Source organism: Lathyrus oleraceus, chromosome 5 (assembly GCF_024323335.1).
Source record: "Lathyrus oleraceus cultivar Zhongwan6 chromosome 5, CAAS_Psat_ZW6_1.0, whole genome shotgun sequence".
Taxonomy (NCBI): Eukaryota; Viridiplantae; Streptophyta; class Magnoliopsida; order Fabales; family Fabaceae; genus Lathyrus; species Lathyrus oleraceus.
In genome coordinates this window covers 316,935,960-316,942,941 of record NC_066583.1, presented here as the reverse complement: position 1 = coordinate 316,942,941, position 6,982 = coordinate 316,935,960, and the positions used below count along the sequence as shown (strand labels likewise).

The 6,982-nt window shown below is 30.9% G+C and overlaps 1 non-coding gene across 1 annotated transcript; it reads left to right on the top strand.

Annotated features, from left to right (window-relative positions):
• The first annotated feature begins 6,282 nt into the window (after positions 1 to 6,282).
• Positions 6,283 to 6,355, top strand: TRNAK-UUU (transfer RNA lysine (anticodon UUU)). Its single transcript has one exon. It is a non-coding gene; the product is annotated as a tRNA-Lys (tRNA).
• Positions 6,356 to 6,982: the final 627 nt, after the last annotated feature.

Below are 6,982 nucleotides of genomic sequence, written 5' to 3'. Positions count from 1 at the left end.
ATAACATGTGTTCCACATTGTCTTCCACTTGCAATAGAGAGGTAGTTGAGTAACTATGGTCTATCTTCACTCCAGAGAATCAGTTTTTCGAGGATAGAATAAAAATTAGTATCAACAGTTTTAGAGAGATGACATCCAGAGATATTGTCATTTCACATGTCATTTGGTGAGATGACCATTACACTGGACGATTTTTCTTGTCTGTTTCACATTCTGATCAAGGGTGAGTTTGACTCCATCCATCAGGTACCACTGAATAAAGTGTTGTTGCCTTTGTTGTTAATATGTTGGGAGTGTCATTTGAGGATGCATCACTAGAGGTTTGTGCTTGCACGAGTGCTTAATATAAGCTGGAATGGATGCACACCTTATTTACACATCATCGAGTTGTTCTATATTTGACTGTGTTGCCACAACCTATATGACGATGCTTGTAAGTTACACCATTTTTATCAAAAATAATTTTACTCTTGTCGAGGCAAGGTATCTTCTACTATTTAGGGACTTGGTTGGATGTAGTATATATAGTTGGTGGCAGTTGTATTGGTCACACTCTATAGATATTTAGGAGATGCTTCCATGTTTACTTACAAGCAAGTTAGTATTGATGAGGAAGACCCATTATTTTCTGATTCATTTGAAGCATCACGCATAACTTGTAGCTGACTTATGTGTTAATTTTAGACTTATGCATTAATTTAAGACTTATGTGTTAATTCGAGACTTATGTGTTAATTTAAGACAAGTGTATTAATTCAATAACATGCAATATAATGTCATAAAATCCAACAACATATTACATAGAACTATGTTAAGCTAACACTTTTGGTACTACAAGCGTAAGTTGTTGCCAATGTTGTAGTCGTCCCGTAAATCCTAACATCCAAGATGTTGCTACCGGAGAATGATGTTTCTTCCAATCCAGTGTGACTTCTGGAAACCTAAACCACTCTTTCATTTTTACCTGATAAAAAAATAACACAGACATTAATATTTACATCAAAGTAAGTAGTAACAAACACAAACATTTAAGTACCTGAGCCCAATGATCTTGGTTTTCAAAACTAATGGAATAAATTGAGACGGTTGGTGAATTTGAGCTCGTCATAGGAAATAAAGTCATGCACAAATTTCCTAAACTGACGAGAACAACATTATACTGATTCACTATCAAATAACTCATATATGATATTGTCATCTATTTCTCTTATGGATGAATACCTAAAGATGATATCATCAAAGATTCTCTCAGTTTTGATAATCGATCTCCACACAACTTCTCATAGAAACTTGATATATCTCTTATTTCATTATCCAATTCTCGATGAACCATGGGCAAACTATCCTTACTATATCTATGCAATGATGCAATGACTAAAAACCCACAAATTATATCTAATTCAACATTAACTATATCTTTAATATATGGCCGAATATGATTAGGAAATTGAAAAATGAATTAATTCTGAGATGGTTGCTTCTTTGAAGATTTCCTATTAGAAGATTGAGATTGGTTACTAATGGTACATACCAATTAGCCGTGGTGTTACCCAAATGCAACACTCGATTGATTTATGCTCCAACAAAGTTATGCATATGAGGAGTCAACCATGTATCTTTCACATAATAAATAAATTCACTACAATCAACACATGTTTACTCATGTCGTTGCAATCATTGATCATACTCAACCTCATCACTAACTCATACAACTTCCACCCATAATGTCTCTATCTCCTTTTATTGTCAATCATAACATATTGCTTGCATTTTAGATCAACATTTTTGTTGATGTGAAACCGACAAAGCAAATTAATCGTCTTTGGAAAGACAACTTCAATTGCTTTCATCAAAGTAAGATCTTTATCAATCAAAATAACATGTGGATACAACTCTTCCTTAAAAAAATGTTTTAGCTTATCCAACACCCAACAAAAGTTATTTAGATTCTATATAGAAAAATTCAACAACAAATGTAAAATTGATTAACATCATGCCAACTATTTCAAACAGAGGTTGTCTATATTTATTTTCATTATACATGTTATTCATAATCAACACAATAGAAAAAATATTCAATAATTTGATTGAGTTTGGGTGGGTCCAAAAAATATCTCACACAACATCTGAGTCACCTCTTCTTCTACTCCAGTAAACATAACATGCATCCTCTATCATCTTAAACAAATGTTGTATCTCCGTTATAGGACCTCCTATCTCTTTTTGTAACTTACTCTTATGTTTATATACTTACGTGATCCGAGTGACATTCTTCGGATCTCTCTCTTGCAATAATATTAATATGTGTCTAGGTGGAACACGACGCTTTGTCAAATCGACAACATGTTGTTAGCCGGCCAACAAATGAATGACCTTCTAATCTATCGGGTAAATGGTGGCTATGAAATCTTTTTTTTTACATTAATCTTCCATACATAAGCATCTTTCGACCGTGTTGACATGATTTTGAAACGACAACCAAATTTCTTAGTTGAACTTTGTGTTCCACTACCTATTTCCTTGCATTTCCCATCTTTATCACAACCAATTTTTTTTGCTTCTCCCTCTCTTGTCTATTTTAATATCTAAATGAGTGATGATAACAATTACTTTATTTATGTTTCCAAACTCCTTCATTCAATGGCTCTCCAGAGCTACACAATTTCTTCACAAATTACGCAAACACATACTATCTCCATCAAAATGAAAACCCTACTCTTGTTCTTATTTAAAAATACATGATTGTCGCTCGAAGGAAGAAACATGAATATTTTGAAACAATTTCTGAATACGAACACGGTGCATAAAATGGGCTCGAAATATCTAGCTAAACTTTTATCTCAAATATTTTCATTTGGTAATTTTTTTTTTGTTTTATTGTGTCACTAACCTTATTATGGATTTCTAATTCATTCAATGGCAAGTGATTTTATTTATTTTCCCTTGATTTCATGATTTCAGCATTTGGAACAAGTTATTAGATAGAAGATACCTAGTATAATTGCTTTAATAAACAAGACCATTGATCATTGCTTCAAGAGGACGATATAGATGATGAAGAGGACGATGGAGATGACGAGTTCGACAAATTTAAATGAAGTTGATGATGTTGTTTTAGGCTGGTACTTAAGCATTAAATTTAAAGAAACTATTTATTTTATCATTTTACTAGACTTATACTTATTTTAATAGACTTATACTTCTAAGTATTAAACTTATAGTACTAAGTAATGTTAGAAATTTTGTCTCTTATATGTATGAAGTTAATGTTTAAAAAATTTATTAACAAAAATTTCTTGGTACATGCTATTTATGTTTGACAATTCTTGTTTGAATGGTTCATTTTATGAAAAATATGGTAAAAAATATCCCTTATGAAACAAATTTTAATTGTTGTCAAATATGACAACATTTGAAAAATGTCTCCATATAGTGTTTTTAATTTACCACTTTTAGGAAACTTTTGTAGTCATTGCATACTATAACAACATTTAAAAATGTTGTCCAAGATCCTCAAAAAAACTTTCTCTTGTATTATAGTTTATGGAATATTTTAGGAAAGTGTGACCAAAGAGCGATTAAAAATGTATCCTTAAAGAATAGGCAAGGCTCGGACAGAGCACGACTGAAAACATCCTTAATTCTCTTAGGCAATATTTTTCGGTTGTTGTCAAAGAGGAAATATGTTGTAGTGTTTTTTACTCTTTAGACAACAACAAATATCATACTTCAAAAAATCAATTCAAATTTCATTAACCTCCAAGAATAAAGAACAATTTAATGATGAAACTCTAACAAAAAACCATTCTTTTAATTTGATGCACACACCATGGATTCGGTGGAGTACGATAGTTGTAGCTTGACTCCAACAATAAGTTTCTGAATTGATAGAAAAATATATGCTTTGGATTGACAATAATGCTAGTGTTTGGTCCAATTTTTCACTTGATTCTCTTAGAGTGATGTTTTTTAAATTTTAGATATTCAATTGTCGTTTCCGATTATTTTACACAACTGAAAGTTTTCTAGGATGAATTGAAAACCTATAGCCCAAAATTCATTGTCTTCTTGCTTCATTCCTTATTTTTGTGGTGCTATCACATTCGCCAAATGATATAGATAGTAAGGTTATGTCATATGATTTCTCAAGAGCTAAAATAAGAAATTCTCCCACTCCAAATTACATATCATGATGATGTACCAATTACCTAACATAGACCGCATATTTTCATTGGTTATTCAACAAGAGGGAGAAATGACACCACATGCATTATCATTCGTGCCTACTTTTGATGAAATTTCTCTTATATCTACTTTACAAGCCAATTCTTTCAAAGCCAACAATGGAAACAGGAATTGGAACTCTGGTTCTAAAGGAAAACCTTAGAGTAACTTTCCACTTCGATGAAAAATTCGCATGTGAACTCACTATGGTCGAACCAATCATACTATTGAAACATGCATAGTAAAGGGCTATCCACCCGGGTTAAAAAATAAGCCCAAGACCCCACCTAAAACTGGATCTCAAACTGGTTCATGTATTAATATAGCGCTTCAAATCACCCTCCTCCTAATTCAACAAAGTCCTCATTTGACTTCACGCAAGAGGACTACAACAATATCATGAAGTTATTTTACCGGTTAAGATCCACTCATAACACAATGACTAACTCTGTCCCCCCTTTACTTTATACTCACACTCCTCCAATAACAAATTGAGACAATTTTTCGTGATTTCCAAAACTTTTTTGCCTACCCAAATATTGTTTAATCATTTACTAACCCCTTTGAATCCGATTTCTTTTTGTTGTGTTACATATAACATTACAAGCTAAATATTGAAAATATTTTTCTCACCTTTCTTGGAGTTAGGGATGAAATTATATTTAAGTTTTGAAAAAACATTAAGTTTAGGGATAACAACCTTTATGTTTGGTGTAGAATTTTGAGAAATAATAACTTCAAGGATAAGAAAACATTTTTTTTAAGAATTGTTGAGAAATGTTAAAAAAAGAGAGAAAACTAAGAATAAAAATATCGAAAAAAGTTATAGGAAATCAAAAGACAAAAATAGAATAACAAACGTGAATAAAATATGTTTTGAAAAATATTAGTGGATAGTAGGAAATAGTTTATATAACTCCAAGTTACTAAGCCTATTCTCCAAAAATATTCCAACTTAATTCTAGCCCCACTACAATCTAAAAAAGTCCTCTTAAAGTGTGTGATCACATTGTAATCTTTCTTTGGAATTTATTTGGTAGAATAATGCATGCTATTATATTTGAGAGAGTGGGGAAGGTTATCAGAGTTAGTAAACTATAAAACTCAGAGTGATGATAAAAAGATAATTATGAATTTGTAACTGGTATGTTTTGAGGAAAGGCATTAAGATTATTCATCATTGTATTATATTCATACATTTATTGTCTTAATTTCAGTAGTTTTTGAAAAAATGGATTGTTTCTTGTAAGAGATTTTAATTTCTTAATTCTTAAGTGAAACCTTAAAATCATAATTTTTATGTTAACATTTATGTTAGTCTTAAATTATAATTCACTAAGAGATTAAAGATTTATTTAAGGTTAAAGGTTTAATGACTAGGAATAAAATTAAGCATTCTTGGAAATTAGTAACAACATATCCTAATTAGTTCAGGAGTACAAATGGACAACCTATGTTAGACTTATCACTGACATTTGTATTTATATAGATTTTAAAACAAATATTGTTAGGATACTTTTTATTATTTTCAATTCAAGCCTTATCATAATTTTTTATTCAAATAGTAAAAAAATATACAATTAGATAGTATTCTTAGTCTTTGTGTCTGATACTCTATAATTTTTATCGTAATTATTTATAACGGTTAAATATACTTGATGAACTCGCTATTAATTTATATCTTTTGATTCCTCAATTATGATTAATAGCAAAATCCAAATTTGAAGATTTAAAGTTCTTATTATGATTTCAACAATTTAATAATTAGTTATAACTTCACCTCGAGTCTTCATATAATAAGTAATCAATTTTGAAACATATTTAACTATTTTCTGATCTCCTTCCATGTACAACAATTCATATTTTTTTTAATTTGTCTCATCCATTGTAATAGTTTACTAATATATTCCAAGCCTGAAGCCTCCTTAGATCTTGATTCATAATTCATTATTAGAATAAATTGTTTACGGAATGTAAAGTAGAACTTTGCAATGCTTCTACTTACAGTCCTTTAAAGTTATCTATTGAGTATTTGTAAAATAGAATATTAAAAGCATAGCCGTCTTAGCTCAGCTGGTAGAGCGCGTGGCTTTTAACCACGTGGTCGTGGGTTCGATTCCCACAGACGGCGATTATAGTTTTGAATTTACAAATTTTATGAATTCTCTCCTTTTTTTTCCACACCCAACCAAACCTTACCTCCTTACTTATATAGGCAACTAAGTATAGTGCAACACATACTCCCTTTTCAAAGTTATTTTTGTTGTAGTTATTTTTATTTTATATTATGTGCTCGATTATGCAAATCTCATCATATTTAAAAGTTTCTCGAGTTAAACAAATTACTTATTGTATTCTAACATAACATAAAAATATATTAGAAATAATTTTTATACAGTATCACAAGCAGTCCATTTTTTAGATTCAACTTCCTTTTCAAATCATAACTCGTATTTGAGTTAATTTTTTTATTTAATTGGATTTTTTTCTTTCATTGTTTGCAATTTTTTTATTTAATTGGATTTTTTTTCAAGCATTGTTTATTTTTATTGCAGAGTAATATTTTACGAAGTATTACTTCTCTTCGAGTTCAAAAATTCAAACGCATGCATCCATCAAAACGAGAGCAATAGTGAGCCCGACTGAAGGCCGGTTGCAGCCCGCCAAAGCGCCACCGACGCCGCCTCATAACGTTGCGAGTAATCCGATTGCTCGGATGCGTCGTGCTGCCTACAGGCCGCCACTAGCACCTCTACGT